We start from the raw sequence: 18,652 nt of genomic DNA, 5'->3' as shown, positions 1-18,652 counted from the left end.
GCATTCATGAGGGAGAGGCTGAGTATGCCTCAAACATCGTACAACGCATGGGACAGGATCCCCGAACAGATTTATCCCATCCCAGACGTCACCAGTGCCGAGGCTGAGAACCCCCGGCTGTTTCCACGAGGGGCACAGCGCCTGGCTTACCAGCGGTCTGCTCAGACCACCTCCTGCACTGAAACGGCCCATAGCGCCACATGGGGCTCAGGCCCTCAGCCTCGTCCTCGTTAGAGCCTGCAAATGCTGTGCGAAATAGTCTCTCTCTCTCTCTTTTATTTTATTTTATTTATTTATTTGACAGAGAGATCACAAGTAGGCAGAGAGACAGGCAGAGACAGAGGGGGAAGCAGGCTCCCCGCTGAGCAGAGAGTCCGATGTGGGGCTCGATCCCAGGACCCTGAGATCATGACATGAGCCGAAGGCAGAGGCTTAACCCACTGAGCCACCCAGGCGCCCCCGAAACAGCCTCTTAAAAGTACGATTCTGTTCTCAGGCTTCCCGTTTTTCTGGAAGGCAGGGGTAGACGTTACTAATAAGTGCCACTTACGAAGGATAAAAAGCTTTCTATGGTAGCCAAGGATAGACGGACAGTGTGTGATGGGGCTCACGTTTGTGTGTGTGCTGAGCAGTGGGACGTCTCTCTAAGTAGGAAAGTACTGGAGACCCCAGCAGCAGCTTCCCCAGTCAGGAGGCGTACAAAACTCACATTCACAGGCCTGGAGATGTCTTCCTTGAGTGTCCCATGCTTATTAGTGTGATTCCTGAACTCGCCAGCACTTCCTTTGTGCTTTATTATTAACTTAATATATATAGAACTTAAATATAGAGATTCATTTGGGATTCGCTCAAATATATAAATTCTTAATATATAGAACTTAAAATACAGAATCTGTGATCTTCCGTAGGAGAAGATTTTCTTAAGGCTAAATGCCTCACCGCAGCCAGACATACTCTTGCCTCTTTGTAAACAGCAAATCATGGAGACTTTTAAAACTACCTCTTTTCCTGAATCGGAGACCGTCTCTGTGTCTCTGTACAGCCCCCCACCCCGCATCTTCTTGTATAAGAAGAAAAAACTTACACAAAACTTTCACAGAGCAGGTAGACCCGACTTGCTGGTTTTAGGCAGAGCTTGACTTTGTGTCTTCACTTCCAAGCGAAGGATGAGACGGACTATAAAACCAATAGAAGGAACAGAAGAGCTTAAGGATAACACGTTCAGAGGGTGAGGGAAGAAATAAAAAAAAAAAAAAAGGAAGTGACAGTAAAAGCAGGACGCGCAGTCCCATGAATCTAGCCCTATACGGGTCAGGCAGGGCTGCCGATTGACGCAGACCTAACCGGACGCTCCGCGCGTCCTGCTCGTGCCGTCTGAGGGTGCACACGGGAAGTCTGTCTTCAGGAAAGCCCACAGTCCAGATCTGAGTCAGCATCTGTGCAGAGCTTGTTTGGTTCACCTTTCGGATTCCGGGAGCACGGACATTCCTCCTGCCGCTGGACGGCCGGACATGTTGGCTTCCCTCCACTGACACGAGGTTGCCCACCGCTCCCTGTCACGGCTCTGTCCTGTTGTACTTCTGGAGCAACCTTCACTTGCACGCGGAGGAGCGTATGTTTCCTGGTGAAAGCGTTTCACTTCAAAGGTACGTGTGAGGGGCGTCTAGGTGGCTCAGTAGGCTGTGCGTCTGCCTTCAGCTCAGCTCATGGTCTCAGGGTCCTGGGATCAAGCCCCATGTCAGGCTCTCTGCTCAGTAGGGAGTCTGCTTCTCCCTCTCCTTCTGTCTGCCTCTCTGCCTCTTTGTGATCTCTCTCTCTGTCAAAGAAATAAATAAAATCTTAAAAAAAAAAAAAAAAAGGACACACGGGAAACCCATCTAATATAATGTTAAGTCCAAAAGGTACTCTACATGGTACTGTTCTGGTCGACCTAAGTGTGACGCCGAAGCAGAACAGAATGACAACGTAACTTGGAATAGGAGGGCGCGGTTCCTTTGTGCAACGTTGGATTTAAGCTTAATATGGTAGCGGCCGGTATCTTGGGTGGATCCATCATTTTCACACTTTGGCTCATTAGCTAAATGGCCGTTAGCTGAAGGTCCATGGATACAAGTTGCAAACACACCTTCCCCCGCCTTCCCAGTGTAAAGACGTTCTGTGGATCACAGAGGCACGTCGGGAATCTATAAATGGAAGCATCAACCCTTGCATGTGCATGTGTAGCATTTATTTTTAAAAGATGGTTGGAATCATCGCATCCATCTTGTGGAAGAGAACACAAGAGAATCACAAGAAACAAGTTTAAGGAGAAGATTAGGGTAGACATGGCTCTTTTATTTCATTGGCCACTTTGCCGACAGCGTCTTTTTTCTTCATTTCAAACATCTGATTATGCCCTCGCTTACCAAAGATGAACTATTCAGTTGGCAACGTACTGCTTTTTTATTTGGTCTGTGTCTGTGTGTGCATCTCTGTGTCTGCCTCTGTCCGATCATGTTTGCAGTGACTTCAGATTCATAAAACTTCTTGTTTCTCTTGGTTTCATCCCCTGAACAATTCCTTACTCCGTGGCATCCCATCTGTGTGAGGATCCTACTTCTTTTCATGACGTTAAAATGCTGCTGCTTCTGCGTATGGGCTGAGCTACTGAAGTAAACATCTCATCTTAGAACAGCATCGGGAAGGAAATATAATCCCGTTACACTGAGGAAAAGCACTGTTGTGTCAATTATAATTATGATAGAAGACCCTCTCTGTTTTCGAACTGCTGATGTGGGTCCTACCCAGTTTTTTAGGGGCCATAGAAGACCCTCTCTGTTTTCGAACTGCTGATGTGGGTCATACCCAGTTTTTTAGGGGCCATAGAAGACCCTCTCTGTTTTCGAACTGCTGATGTGGGTCATACCCAGTTTTTTAGGGGCCACGTCTGTCTGTCGATTTCCTTCTAGAGCAGAAATCGTCATGGTAGCTTACAGAAATGATCGACCTTAATCACGTGCGGTAAAGCTTTTCCTCGTGGAGACCGTCTTAGAATGAGCCCTTTATTAAGCTTGAATAGCCATGTCTGCTAAGGGTGTGACAGGTTTCCCGTATCGGGAGGCATTGATTCCAAAGCTCTCTGATTTCATTTCAAGTGGGGGGAAAAAGATCCAAGAAACCTATCTTTAGTATTTCCAATACCATTTTATTTTCAGATTCTTTTTGACGAAAACATCTAAGCCAAAGGGTGTGCTTTTTTTTTTTTTTTCCTCCTCTCTTTAAAGCAACAAGTGAACCCAGCCTGCAAGAAAGAGAAAGCTCTGGTCCTGCGGCTTCATGAAACTGATTTGTTAGGGCTCCTGTGCGGTGGGCAGTGGATTCCCTTTCGCCTGATTCCTGTCAAGTGGCGGAGGGGGGACGTGCCTCTCAACAACGCTTTCTGAAACGGGCTTCCCTTCCCCCCCCAACCCCCCGATAGAGGACCCCGCCGGCTGCCCAAATGCAGGACTTAACCTGACCCTCCACTGCGCTCACAAAGGAGGGTTTTTAGGTCCCGAGGGAAACAGGCCCTGCGTTGTATCACGCCGTGAAATTCGGAGTGAAAAGCCCCATGCCTCTGGCTGCTTAGCCATGCGCGGCTGGGGTGCTGGCGGGCCGGCAGGGACTGGGGAGCGGGCGAGGAAACAGAGTAACCCCGGCACAAAGGCGGCCTCTCCCCCCCTCTTTGATTGTTAGGTGGTCTGTAAGACCCCTGAGGAGGAGCCGGCCCGGGGCGCAAGAACACTCTGGCGTCCCCGTTCGCTGGTCTTCTGGGTGGGGTCGGGCCGCAGAACGAGGCACAGACGGAGCCCTCTGGGCGCTCCCACTGCTGCTCCCGCAGCAAACAGCAACGCACCTTCCTGTGCAGAATAAACACGGGAGAGAGAGAAGAGCTCCGCGCTTCGTAGGAAGGACTGACTGGCCTTGTTGGACAAGTCTTGGCTCTCTAAAGATGTTTCGTAGCACTGTTTCCTACAGAGGAGGCCGCTCACATGCTTTGTCCTTGTGGTAGCGTCTTTGCACAAGTCCATCACATTTCCTGTTGAAAGTTAATACACTGGGTGCGAGTCCCGATGTTTTGAATCTGCACAGAGACTGGGTAGTATGTTAAGAGATAGAAGAGATAGAGATAGAGATAGGAGAGATAGAAGCTAGAGATGGAAGATAGAGATAGAAGAGATACAGAGATAGAAGAGATATAGAGATAGAAGAGATAGAGATAGAGATAGAAGAGATACAGAGATAGAGATAGAAGATAGAGATAGAAGAGATACAGAGATAGAAGAGATATAGAGATAGAAGATAGAAAAGATACAGAGATAGAGATAGAAGAGATACAGAGATAGAGATAGAAGAGATACAGAGATAGAGATAGAAGAGATACAGAGATAGAAGATAGGGATACAAGAGATACAGAGATAGAGATAGAAGATAGAGATAAAAGAGATACAGAGATAGAGATAGAAGATAGGGATAGAAGAGATACGAGATAAAAGAGATAGAAGCCCAGCACCGGGCAGCACATGACAGTGGCCTCAGGAACAAAGCAGGGATCGTTGGCGGTCAGCGATGCAGCCCCGTTGGGACCAGGGAGTGGCGTCTTGGTTGAGTCTGGCCGCTCCATGATTGTGTGGCTTCAGGGTGTCTAAGGTCACTCTCGTGAACTGAAACGTGGGCTGAACAAACCGAACGGGGAAGCAAGTAATGAAACGTGTGAAAGAAATACCGTTCACTGTCCGTTCCACGTGCCAACGGCCAGTTAGACTGGTCAACGCAGCGGGCCCGAGTGACGTGAAGCTCCTGGTTCAGATTTAGGGGCTTTGTAGGTGCCGCCTGGATTTCCTGAATCGTTTGACATGCGAGCGAGACTGTGTTTCAGCTCCTGTCCCCCCACATGGACGAAAGCGGTCCGGAGCAACATCAGCTGTGCTGTGAGCCACACAAGACTGTTACACTACAGTTACTTGTCATTTTCCAGGGTGTGGAATCTTCCTCAGGGAACTTTAGCATTTCATCAAGCAGACCCCTCTGGGCTGTCTTTACGAGGGGATTAAAGGATCGCCTCTACAAAGGGTGCCGGGTGTTTGGAGAAACGGAAGCTAGATCCCTTGTCTCTGATAAAGGGAACGTACATTTCTTCAGAAACAGAGTCATTTTCTTCCTTCCCTTCTGCATTTCGACATCACGCCTGCTGTGCTTCTAGAAGCACATCCAGCCATGACTGTAAGGATCGCAAAGATGCCAGCTTCCGTTTGCCCACGAGCTGAAGTTTACTGCAAGTAGCCCGTGTGTCCTAAATCACGGACGTGTCTCATCTCAGCACGGCAGACACCTGTCGGCCGGGTCTGCGTCGCTGAAGGTTCCAGCTCTATTTCCGTGCTTCCGAACACCAGACCTGAGAGCCGCACAGTCTTCTGTCCGCCTTCTTCTGCTGCTCCTTCTTTTCTTGCGTGGTTCTGTTTTCTGCCTAGCGTGGGTCCCCCGGGGAGCTCTGCCCTGCTCCAGCTGTGCGTCTCTCCGCTCTTCTTCTGTGGCGCTGACCCGCTGTGTTGGACTCTGTCCTTAAGTCTGTCCCTCTGTTGGACTTCAGGTCGGAGCTGACCGACTTCGATGGCTCCACGTCTTCCCCGTGCCTCTCAGAGTGCGGGGCACGTACTCCGCAAATGTGAATGTGGGAGAGGGAGGGAGGGAAGGAACAGAGCAGAGGGAGGACTTTGCTTTCTTTCTTTTGTTTGCTCCAACGTGAAGGGGTCCTGGGGTTAAGGACGAGCACTGCTGACCCAGCAGACAGTCAGAGAAGCCGTATCCATGTTCTCTGCCTTTCTGATGGCGTCGCTGGTAAACGTGAGTGCAGGGCTGGCCTCTTTGTCTCTGGTATTGGGCGGCGACAATGCAGAAGACAAACCACGCTAGGTACGCCCGCAGGAAGGAACTGACATGGGCGATGAGGTGCTTCGTAGGTGATGGGAAGTGTGGAAGGAAGGACGGGCTGTGTACCCAGGGTCCAGAGAGCACGGAGACCTGGACTGAGCGGACCGTCCTGCTTGCACGGAGCCTTCTCCAGAACATCGACCTCCGAGTTAAGGATCCTCCCCCCAGGAAGCCTCTCTAGACATGTGACAAGCTGAGGGAGAAAGGTGACGATGACAGTAGAAACAGTGAACAGGGCAGAGGCAAGAAAATACCTTCTGCTTCATTTCTGCCTCCTAGTGCTGCCTGAGTGTGCTAATTAGCATAGCCTAATTGATTCAGATTCTCAGTGGCAAGGTCATCTGGGAAATGCAGTTTTTACTTCCTCTCCCCGTAGAAGAACAGTAGTGGAGGCTGAACGCACACCTTTGCACTTTGCTAACGCTCAGTTTGTCCTCCCCAGTAGGGTGGCTGCTAGCCACATGTGGCTCTCTACACTGATGTGAATTAAGATGACGTGTTTGGTCGCACTGGCCACATTTCAAGCACTCGGTGGCTTTACGTGGCTGATGGCTGCCATATTGGACAGTGTGCGCACAGAGCATTTCCACCACTGCGGCACGTTGGATAGCACATGACTCGAGCTGCCTCCTTTTCCTAGAGTTTTTGGTTCAGCAGATGAATGAGTGGGTAAAGGAGTCCAGAGAGTACGCATAGGGTTAATTAAACTGTCAAATTTGCGGAATAAGCACAAAACAACAAAACGAGACCTCTGTGGTTGGATTCCCAACCCTGTGTTTCAGGTCAAGGGAGTTTTGCAGGAAAGTAGCATGAGAAACCCATATGAACATCGCACACAGTGTAGAGAAGGCCATTCGGGACCCGGTGCAAAATTTCCTGGAAGGCGACGAAGCGTGAAACAGAGCTCCACTGCGACCCGTCCTTGCTGAGTTTGCACTTGCTGCTGGTTTGGGTTCGCAAGTAGCTTTAATTGTCCTCTTACTCTAATGGCATCCCATTGGACGCAGGAAACTCAGTATCAGCCTTTTGGGGGTGAGGGAAGAACAAAAGTAAAGATCCCCATGAGACTGTGCACGTTCTGAGTTCGGGTGAAAGGTCACATAGGTTCTGTATAAATAGGGCTTCCCACCCATAACTGATGTAAATAAACCCTCTGTGACAGTGTTTTCTTTTCAGCTTCTGCAAAGTTATGAATATTGTGACTCACTCGTTAATTTCGAGCAGACCTACCACATAACGCCAAGTTGAATGGGTTTGCTCAGGGATACGCTAATGTCTTGGAGGCGCTTTCATGTTGACAAAGCTGGGGTGATTTGATCTGGCAAGGGAGACAGGAAGCATGAAAGTCCTTCTGAGTTTCGGTCCCCTGGTCCTTTCAAGAGCACACCATGGCTTCCTTGAGCTTGACATGTCAGACAGCCAAACCACACAGATAAGATATTAAGCTGTCAATGTTATAGACTGCTTCTATCTGAAAAGGATTAGTGTTGACACTCGTGCTAATCTACCCAGCGGAGGACTTGCCTCGTTTTTAGGTTGTCTCTTAGAACCTACGACAATCACTCACCTCTCAGACAAACAGATTTAATTTCTCGGAAATCATACGCTGACAAGTGTGTATCTACCTAAGCCATTCTTACACACTGCTGGTGGAAACCATCTAATTAACCCACAGCCCATGGAAGCTATTGAAAAGTAGCTCTCTGAGATTTAACAAAGGAGCAAATAGAAAAATCCAATTCCTCCCGTGACATGCGCACCATTTTATGAGGCCAGTGGCCCAGGGAAGAAGGACACCAGGCCACCCAGCTTGGGAATACGATTGCCATGGTTCTCCAGCACTACCAATTACATGATTTCTTAGGAATTGACTGTTGCTAAGAAAATGTGTAGAAAACATACATACGAAGATAAGGATCAACGCCAGACTTGCATAAGCTTTTAAACGTAGCATGAAGTGGTGGAAATCCTAATCTCCATTCAACTCGAAGCATGTCAAGGGGGAGTTCTTTAACCTGGGGGCTCCGTGGTGTCAAAAGCATGCTGTGCAGATTCAATTCTGGCTTTCACTCAGGAGATGGGGTCTGGCTGTTTAAGCCTGCGGGATGCCGTGACTGGTGATTCCAGGCCATGCAAAATCCGATCTAGCGAACGCTTGAGTTCTGGGTACACGAGAGGGTTCTCCGTAATTCAGCCTCCAGGATCCGACTCACGGCAGGGATAGGTTTCTTGAGTCACTTTGATTACTGGGGGTCAGTATTGGAGAAAGATGAGTGGTTGATTGGATGGTCTGCCAAAGGGCACAGATGCTGATGATCAAGGTATAATTTAAAAAAGGTTGCGTGTGTGTGTGTGTTTATACTTTCTGGGTTTGGAATGACACAGAGAGATAATATTTTCTAGCTATTGTTGAATTTTCGAGCACTCTGATTACATACAAATGCTTTATTTTTCCCAGCAGAGAGGCTGACTTGGCAGGTACATCTGCGTCTTTGATGAATACATTTCCTACCGAGGGTCGGTCCTTAAGTGTCTCCAGGAAACTTTTTGCGTTTGGATGTCAGCTTCTTCGCTTGAGGAAAGGGCACCCACCCCTCCTTACTTCCCTGCCTTGGCCAAGCACCAACATCAGTTTTCCCTCGTTGGACTTGTAATAAACATGACATCTACTGATTTTGGAATTTATGTGTGAGTCTAGGCAGGAAGTGCACATACTGATGAAAGCTAATCATTATTCAGGACACGTCCCGGAGTGGCCCACAACTGCGAAAGGAGTAGGTTCGCCTCGTTTCCTCTTTTCCTCATGAGGAACCTTTTGCTTTGATGTTGTAAGAAGGGTTTATTTAGTACAAAGGCGGGAGACTGCTTTCGAGGTGTGAACGAGGTGTTTCCTGTGTTTTGGCGTTAAAAACCAAGACAAAGTGAGGATGATGGGGTTCATCACACAGCCACCTGAGTGAAGTCTCCAGGGTGAGTCTACCGTCCCTGTCCCCTTACTGCAGGGTTCCCAAGGCTGTGGTGAAACCATTCTGTTGATGGTCCCTATTGGGTCTAACTTTACGGAGCCCGGAGATTCTCAGACAGTTCTGAGGGAGGACGTACCATCCAGTCACTACAGGTCTCAGACCTGAAGCGTTTGTCTGTGAATCTGCACTCTTCCTTATTTGGATAAGCTCACTGAGAGCCGCTCTATGATTTTCCATCCTCTTTTGCTCGTAGATCTATGTCTGGGGTAGCTTTTTAAGGATGCCAGATGAAGAAAATTTGTGATTTTGAGATTTCGGGTAATTTAAAATGGACTTTATGTATTAAAAATTGTTTTTCTTTTCTTTTCTTTTTTTTTTTTTTAAGATTTATTCATTTTAGAGAGAGAGAGGGTGAGCGCAGGAGGAGGGGCAGAGGGAGAGAATCTTAAAGCAGACTCCCTACTGCTGGGCTCGGTTCTGTGATTCATGAGATCATGACCTGAGCCAAAACCAAGAGTCAGACACTCAACCAGCTGAGCCACTCAGGTGCCCCTGCCTGATGTAGTTTTAATGTTTAATTTGATCATTAAACATTGAGAAAAATTATGAGAAAAGTACAAAGGACTTCTATATACCATTTATCTAAATCCGGATACGGCAAACTTTCTGTGAAAGATGAGTAAATATTTTTTGGTTTCTTGGACATAAGGTCTGTCACAACTAGTCAACTATTGTGAGATGGAAACAGGGACATAAACGGGCGTGGCTGTGTTCTGATAACTTTTCTTTACCAAAACCACGCTGACCCCAATCTAGATTTACCGATTGTTAACTTTTTTGCGCATACCATGTCTGCTTTATCACATTCTCTTTATGTCTGCATAGCAAAAACTCGGATGTATGCATGTCCTTACAATTGTTATTTTATTTCCAACCGTTTAAGAATGAGTTGCAGGCTTCACGTCTCTTTTATCCCTGAATGCTTTAGCATGCATCTCCTACATGACCACTGTGGAATTACCAAATTCAGGGAAATGAACGCTGATGTAACACCTTTACTCCAGGTAGCGTCTACATTTAAAGGCGCGCCCCTGTGCCAGTAATGTTCTTTGTAGCCTTGTTTCGTCTGATTTGCTGCGTATCTCTAGTCGCCTTGAGTTTGGAAGCATTCCTCATTCTTTCTTGGTCTTCCTCAACGTTGGTATTTTTTAAGACTAGAGGCTTGTCGCTCCGTGGAAGGAGCCTCGTTCTGGATTTGTCTGCTCTTTTCTTGTGGTTCAGTGCACGTTCTGCCCTTTGGGCGGGGATCCTGCCTTGGGGATGTTGTGCTTCTCCCATTCCTGGAGATGGGATTTGATCACGTAGTTCGAGTACTCTTTGTCTGGTTTCTCCACCGTTAAGTTGCGACTTTCCCTTTGTAATTAATAGCTTTTTAATTTGAGAGCTAACCGTGAGAATATTATTTGGAACTGCAGTGGTATGCTAAAATTCCATGGCAGAGGATCAGGCGGAAAATCTGGATGCTAAGAAAGCGTGTGTGGTCTTCAGTGAAACAGAATTCCCGACTTCATGCTACGCACAAGGACATAGTTTAGGTGAGGAAGAACCACGAGAGCGTGGTTTTCTGGTAGGAACCACCTTGATGAATCTTGTTTTTCCACTTCGCTTGTTTTCTCTTTGTTTCTAAACAACGTCACTGAAATTGAAAGAGCTGCTAAAGTCAGAGTTCAGAGAAACCGTTGTGATAAAAGGGGGCCCAGATTTGTAGATAAACATCATGGTGGGAAAGGAATTACCCTTTGATCGTTTCAGAGAAAGTTGATTTGTGATACGAAGTGTCTAAGGCGTAACGTTGTTGTGCCGGGTTGGCATGCTAACCCTCTGCGGTTGAGGCTCTGATGATTGTTCAACTGTACTTCCACAGGACGGCTGCCAAAAGATCTCATTATTTTGGCAAGAGACAGTGCACTTTTCGACACACACGATTGTAACAATTTCTATACCAATTTAGAGTTGGAGGGAGTCCATGAATACTTCTAACGGCAGTAGGGCGCACGTATTTTAGGAAATATATTGAAAAAAATTCCACTTCCATCTAAAAACCAGATCTATAGTTTCCCAGAGAAATTGCTGCCATTAATTTAGAAAACAGAAATGGTCTTTGGAAACTTCTGTTGATGGCATTAACATTACCTGTATGAAATGTGAAGTTGAATTTATTATTATTTTTTTTTCGGTGAGACCCAAAGCTTTTCCTTTATATCCAGCCAACCATAAAGACAAAAATTAAATATAAACCATTATTTGGTTTTTTATTATTCAACAGAAAATTTTTTTACGAAAGCCTGCCTTATGTCCTATGAAATGTACAGTGCCCTCGTCTCCGATAGTTCCTGAGTCTGGAGGGTGTAGGGTTGGGATAGATGGCATCAGAGACTCCTCGCCTCTCTAAAATCCTGTGTTTCCATGTTGTAGCCTGTGCAACATTCTCTGAGACCTCGATCTGTTGATTATTTCCTGTTTCTCCTCCATCTTCATTCAGACCCCCTCCCCCCGATCCCTTCCTTGTCCAACATTTGTGTCTCCCCAAGTTCCAGTGTCCTGTGCACAAACACAAAAAGGGGGAACAAAAATGTTTTTGCCGAGCAATGAGATCTCCTCACCATTGCCATTCTAGCTCTTGAATATCCCAACTCTCCAAATTCTTCAATTTTGTGTTTCCTTTTTCACATGCAGCCTGGACTTCTGCTTATCAACAAACATGACTTTTTTTTTTTAACCTTTCTAGATGGTATAGAACTTGGAGGCATTCTTTTTGCATAGTTCAAGGATTTAGCGGACCTGTCACCTAGACTGACATTGTGGTAATGGAATTCTGCAAATATGTATAAAAGGAGCAAATGAATGAATGGCGTGGGGAGAAAGAGCAGAGGTTATAAAGGCTCCTTGTTTCTGCAACTTTCTCCAGAACTCCATGTCCGCCTTTCCAGTAGCTTGTTGGGCCTGCCTTCATGTACGTCCACTGGATGCCTCGAACTCATCATGTTAGAGTCTCAGTTGCACAGCTTTCCCAATGTCTGTTCTCCCCAACCCTCCGTCTTAGGGACCCTATGGGTTCCTGTCAGATCGAGGTTAGAAATTTTGGTGTGCTTTCTTTTTCTCATTTCCCCCTCCTTCCTGTCCTTTATAGCAAACCAGGAGCTGCGTCCGTGAGCTCGTAGCCCCACGTTGCCTTTCCTAGGCTCATGTGCCCTTTCCTTTTATCCAGTTTCCTCTGCCATCCAGATGGCATATCAACACTACAAACGGTGGCCAGAAGCTTTGGAAGACATTGTCAAAACTTCTGCTCCGGTGTCTTTTGCTGCAATACGTACCTCTGTCATCCGACTCCTACTCCAACTCCTTTAGGGCTCCTGGACCCAATTCCAATGTGGGAGGATTCCCACCCCAACCCCAGTCCACCAACCAGTTCCCAGACACCAGCAGCGTGTCTGAGAATTCAGCTCAATTCTGACACCTTCTACGGGGAGATAGCATCAGATCTCACAGGACCTGTAAGACTGTCCCCTGGACTCCAACTTCATGGGCCAATGTCACATACAGACCAGACTGGAAGTTCGCATGACTCCCTCCTAGGATTCGATTAATTTTCTAGAGCAGCTCTCAGAACTCAGGGAAACACTCAACGTTAACCAGTGTATTAAAAGATACGACACAGAACATGAATCAGCAGGCAGGTGAAGAGATACGGAGGGCAGGATCCCCAACAAAGGAGCTTCTGTCCTCTTGGAGCTTGGGGCCCAGCTCTGTGACACATGGAAGTGTTCTGGTTGCCCAAGCGTGAAAAATGTCTGGAAGGGATAAGAAGACCAGTCCCCTTGTGGGTTTTTCTTTGCAGGATACTTTCATATATGTATAAAGCCATCTGTGTTAAGTTATATACTTCACATATGTATAGTGTATATAACAACATAGATTGCTTTATTAATATACCAGAACGCCATACACTATGTATATAATGTATATAAAGTATGAATATGAAGTACTGTGTGTATATAGTGTACTTATATATTATAATCTGTACAAGTGTGTGTGTATAGTATATATATTGTAATGCATACATATTAATAAAGTCATCTCTACACCCCACATGGGGCTTGAACTCGAAGATTCCAAGATCGGGAGTCGCGGGTACTTCCAACTGAGCCAGCCCGGTGCTCTGGTCCTGCTGCGTTTTTATGAAAACTGTACGACCTCGCTGGGATTGACTATTAGCTGATTCAGTCTCCAGCCCGTCTCCTCTCCCCACAAGTCAGGGGGTGGGATGGCGAGTTCACATGATTATTCCTCCTGTCAACCAGCCCGTGCCCTTTGGTGAGGGTAGGGGCGAGCCCTAAAGTCACGTTTCTTAGTAGCAAGACACCCATGTCACCTTCACGGCTCTGCAACATTTTCAGGAGCAGTGGACTTGAAGATTGTTAAATGTATTTGAGAAATATATTTTGGTTATCTAAATGACCAAATATATGTAGTTTTTATAAGTCATTATATTGCAGCAACACTCAAGCTATCTGTTCTAGGACCGTCAGTGGCTCGTCCCTGAATCCCGAGGGCCATGTTTCCAGGCTGCAGTCCACTGCGTCTGCTCTCTCAGCTGTCCTGCACCACATCCCCCCGCATACCTCATCCAGGCCCCAGATCGGCTGAAGCTGGTCCAGTCCCCCTTCTCCTAAGTTAACTCACGAGTTCTCAGTTCTCTGCGGGCCTTTCCAGGTGTCCTGTATGGAAACATGCATCACGCCCTCGGGCTCTCGTGGCATCTTCTTCTTCTCTCTGTTGCCGGAAGCTTCACCACCTTACACTTAGGCCCGTGCTTCCTCCCGCGGACATTATAGGTTGCTTGAAGGCAGAATGACTGCCCGTTTCCCGCCACCTTGGAGACGAGATGAATACGTCTCACGTAAGAACTACTAATCTTTATTTGTTGATTTATCGGTTGTTAATTTGAACAGGTTGGAATGTGCAGAGTGCTGGGTGCTTTACTTTAGTGGCTTCTATTTATTTAATGTAACGTAATTATGGGTTCTGTTTCCCGATTATTGGACGTGTGTGAAAATTTGAATTTTACAGGAAACTTATGCTTCAGAATTTATTGTAATTGCTTTTTAGGTAATAGAATTTCCTTGGCTGGTAATGCAATATAAGGCAGTATACTTTCCTTTCATGGACGTGTGTGATTCTGCGTAAGATATGGACGCTTGTGGTCATTTGTCCAGACGGTGCGTCACCAAAGCGATGTCGACAATTTCACTCATTGTCAGTACTTCGGCTCCGAAGGGTCGCATCCCTTTGTCTGTGATATGAAACAGTCGGTCCTGTTAACAGGTTATGATTTCATAAGTACCTTGGCATCTGTAACACCTACCTAGGGCATTTTGGAGCTGAATCCTTTCCGAGATCATAGCGATTCAGGAAGCTCACAGATTAGCAAAGTACTTTTCAGTTTCCAAATGCCTTTCGCATATATCACCGCATTAAGCCTTCGCAGCACGTGGCATTAACAGGGCAACGTTCTGTATTGGGAAGAACATTCTTTTGAGTGTGCCAGACCGTGGGTCCAACGTCCAGTTCCTGAAGCCTCGACCACAGTCCCTTGCTTTGTTCAGTCAACCTCTGTACACGGCCGTTTCCTCCCTCTAAAATGTGAGAATAATGGTACCCAACTTGACATACCTCTGTCGATCTGGTATTATGGGGCTCCACTGAATAAATAATTTTCAGAGTGCTCTATAAATCCATACAAGTTCTGGTACTCTTTGAAAAATACAACTTTTCACGAGTTAATATGAACGATTGTTTTCTCATATTTGAGTTAGCAAATGGAGGCTGAATAATTACATGATTTTCTCACAGTTGTGGGTTAGACTCATGGCAGAGATGGGGCTCACACCCAGGCTTTGTGTACCAGCTGTATTGCCACAGCCCATGGGATGTTCCCGAGAATCTGGCCTGTCGTTGGCCTGTTCACCGCCACATGCCTCGTGCTAAAATAGTAAATTCAGTTCCTTTTTTTTTTTTTTTGGTGGGTTTCTCTCTCTCTCTCTCTCTCTCTCTCTCTCTCTTTTTTTTTTTTGGTAATTTGATGGGCACTTACAGTTGTGATATGTGGTAAATTCCAAAGCAGTCATCTCCATGTAATATTTTTCTTATGGAAATGAGATTTGAGTCTGCCCTCTTTTGACAAAATCCCCCCCCCCTTTTTTTTAATCTGGAGAAACAGGACACTCTTTCTTTTTGCTTGAAGGATGAGAGAAATGGTTGGGCTTTTTTACCCCCCACCCCCGGCTTTTATTACAATCATTTTACCTGGCTAAGAGCACTATGAAGAAATCGAGCTTTGGCAAATGGATCCCGCAAAGATTTACTCGTATTTCCATATCCAGGCTTTTCTTGTCAGATAGTTTTCACAGAGGGATTATTAAAAGAAAATGTTGGCTGTCATTAATAACATTTTGTGATGTATCTTTAGACACGGATGATGACTGGTTATTGGAAAGGAGGCAGGCATGCCAGTGAAACAACTTTAAGTAAATGGCATCTCCTGATGCTGGACTTGGCAGATGATGGTGCTAGATTAACAAGACAAGTGTGTTACGCATTGCTTCCACTAGCATCTCACAAGTATGCCTCTTTTTGTAAGTGGTGTTTGTTTTATATAAAGTATTTGTTCCACAGCCTGGCAGGAGTAGGCTCGTGTGGAATTGTGGAGCTCTCCCAGGACTGATGCTCTTTAATGCCCCGATGTCGAGGATTGTGACAATGGCACTGAGCACGTGTGCAGTTAGCCTGTGTCACAGTTTACATTCTCAGCGACGATCCAAAGCAACGTGAATTATGCTGAGACACCGTCAGCCACATTTGCACTGAGCAGTTTCATGTGGAATGAATGCTTGTTGGATGATTCCGGAATAAAATGATAAGGACTTAATGTGTCAGTAGCTGAGCCTGTGTCCATGAAAAGTCCCCAGGTGTTATGGAGGGGGTCCTCCCCCATCGTAGGACGCGTCTCCAAACGAACAAAATCTCCAGGTATTCTGAGGAGTGCCATTAATTCACTTCAAATGGTCTCGAGAAGGAATTTGGTCTAGAGAGACTTATTAAGTGACCATTAAACTTTTTTGGCTCAGAGCCAAGGTCTTAAAACAAACACAGAGAAGTCTGAGGATAAGGAATCAGACATACCTTTCGACCTTTAGGAAACAAAACTAACTCTTGAAGGAACTCCTAAAATATGTAAGGGAGACAAGTTTTGTTTTTTTTTTTTTTTTTTAAAGATTTTATTTATTTGAGATATAGAGCCCTCGCACATGCGTGCCTATGTGCATGCAGGAACAGGTGGGAGGGGCATAGCGAGAGGGAGAAGCAGACTCCCCGCTGAGCAGGGAGCCCCGTGCAGAGTTCCATACCAGGGCCCCGAAACCATGACCTGAGCCAAAGGCAGATGCTTAACTGACTGAGCCACCCAGGGACCCTGGGAGATAAGTTTTTAAAATGACTTCATTGCTGTTAGAAAAATGGTGTTCTTTTACAATTGTTATATTGAGAAAAACCTGTGCATTTGTTTTAACATGCTTGGGAGAGGTGGACACCAGGAAGCTTGGGACAAGCTTGTGTAGGTCTTGGAAAAGTATCATGGAAAAGCTCAACTCTTTAAAAATTAAAATAACTAAAAAATGAATTGTTCGTATGCAACATTAAAGAATATAAAATGTAAAATATTCTTACAAGAAATAGATGGGGTCTTACTTAGTGAGAAATAAAACAAAGGGACAATATTGACTCTTTTTGTTTGTTTTGGAGAGGGAGAGAGAGAGGGTCTTAAGCAGGGTCCATTTTCAGTGTGGAGCCTGACTTGACCTCACAACCTGGGATCATGATCTGACCTGAAATCGACAGTCACTCAAGGAGCTGAACCACCCAGGTGGCCCTGTGGACTCCCCCCCCCCAATCAAATCCTGTAGCAGTTCTTCCTGCTCCGCCTGCTTTACTGAGATACAATTTGCAACATTGTTTCACTTCAGTTGTACATCGCAGTCATTTGATACACTTATGTATTGGGAGATGTTTACTGCAATCAGGTGGTTCTTTTCAAAGTTTAGTAAGCATCAGAGTTTCTTGGAGAGCTTGCTAACAGAGACTCCTGGGTCCCGATCCCAGAAAGTCTGACTCTAGGTCTAGGGGCAGGCCGTGAGCTTGCATTTCTGATCACCTGCCAGGTGAGGTTCATACTGTTGGTCATTGATCACACCGTGAGCCGAGTGGCTGTGACAGGCAGCTGACGCGTGGACAGTAGAGTGCCTTAGACTTTAAACTATATTTTAAAACAGAGGGGGAGTTGGCTACCAAGTGGAGTAAAAAAATAATGAAAAAAATACATATTTATATATCCCGAATTCTAGGGTATACTTATCTGGAATTTAACTGAGAACATTGATCCTAATTGGAAAATTTATCAAGAATGAAATAAAAATCATATAGATAAAATAATAATGACCTGATGGGAGCCAGCAGTAAGCCAGTGTTTAGAGAACTGACATTTAACTGTATGGGAATATTCATTTTTACTCATTAAAACATAAAATTGAGAATCAAATCGCTATTCATATTAATGTGACATTTTAATTTCAACCATGAGGACTGGCTGTGATCTCTTATTTATTACTATATGTTGTATATAGTATATATGGTACTATATATTATATAAGCTTACTGTATTTTATGTAGTATATATAGTATTTGCAGAATATGTAATGCTGTGGTGTACATACAGGTGTGTATATACAGAGTTCCATGGTGTGGTAGTACAGTATATGTAACGTATACAGTATGTATATAGTATAGATACGGTATGTAATCATATTTTATACATTATACAAGTACTATATATAGTAATAAATTATATACACAGGTACACATACTAGTACTATAGATCCTACTATATATAGTAGAAAAGTATATATACTTGTATATATACTTTTTTCAGCAATATTCTTTATTACATATATAATGCACATACATTTAATATATATAATGTACTATTATATATGCGATACATTATTATTATTAACTATTTATTATTACGATTGTTAATGAATATTGGAGCCTAGTTATTGACTTTGATTTGTTACTATATAGGGTAATACATTTTAAACACATATTCAGACTTTATTCTCTGTTGTAAAACTCATGTCAGAGTTTATTCCATATATTTAGGTAGATTTAATATATTCTAATATTTATTTGGTAAATTTAATTTACTATATTCTAATATTTATTTGGTATATTTTTATGTTTTATGTTATGTTTTATGTTACGATGTATTCAAAATATTAGAGTAATTAAACTGGGTGCGTGTTAATGCTGTGAGACCCAATGAGCTAAAGATTAGTTAACAGTGATGTTATATATAGATATTTAATATGAAGCAACTTCACCCGTTCCCTGCGCACTATATAGAGAACCGTCCTATATAGTCCTATATAGTTGCCAATTGTAAAGCAGGTTCATGTTAAAGTTTCTGAAAAAACAAAAGTCGTCTGTGACGACCACATTTAGAAAACTTCTTTTTTAAAGATTTTATTTTGACGTCCTCTCTGCACCCAAGGTGGGGCTGGAACTCCCAACCCCGAGATCGAGAGCGGTGTGGTCCACGCACCCAGCAGCCGGGCGCCCCATGC

At 45.0% G+C, this 18,652-nt stretch overlaps 1 protein-coding gene across 1 annotated transcript in view; it reads left to right on the top strand.

The window, feature by feature from the left end:
• ANOS1 (anosmin 1) overlaps window positions 1-18,652 on the top strand; it is a gene marked incomplete at its 5' end in the record, with an annotated part of 172,503 nt that overhangs the window by 81,092 nt on the left and 72,759 nt on the right. The window lies entirely within an intron of this gene.

The sequence above is a fragment of the Martes martes genome, assembly GCF_963455335.1.
Source record: "Martes martes genome assembly, chromosome: X".
NCBI classification, from domain to species: Eukaryota; Metazoa; Chordata; class Mammalia; order Carnivora; family Mustelidae; genus Martes; species Martes martes.
Note: the sequence above shows the minus strand (reverse complement) of the source record. Positions and strands in the feature narration are given on the sequence as shown.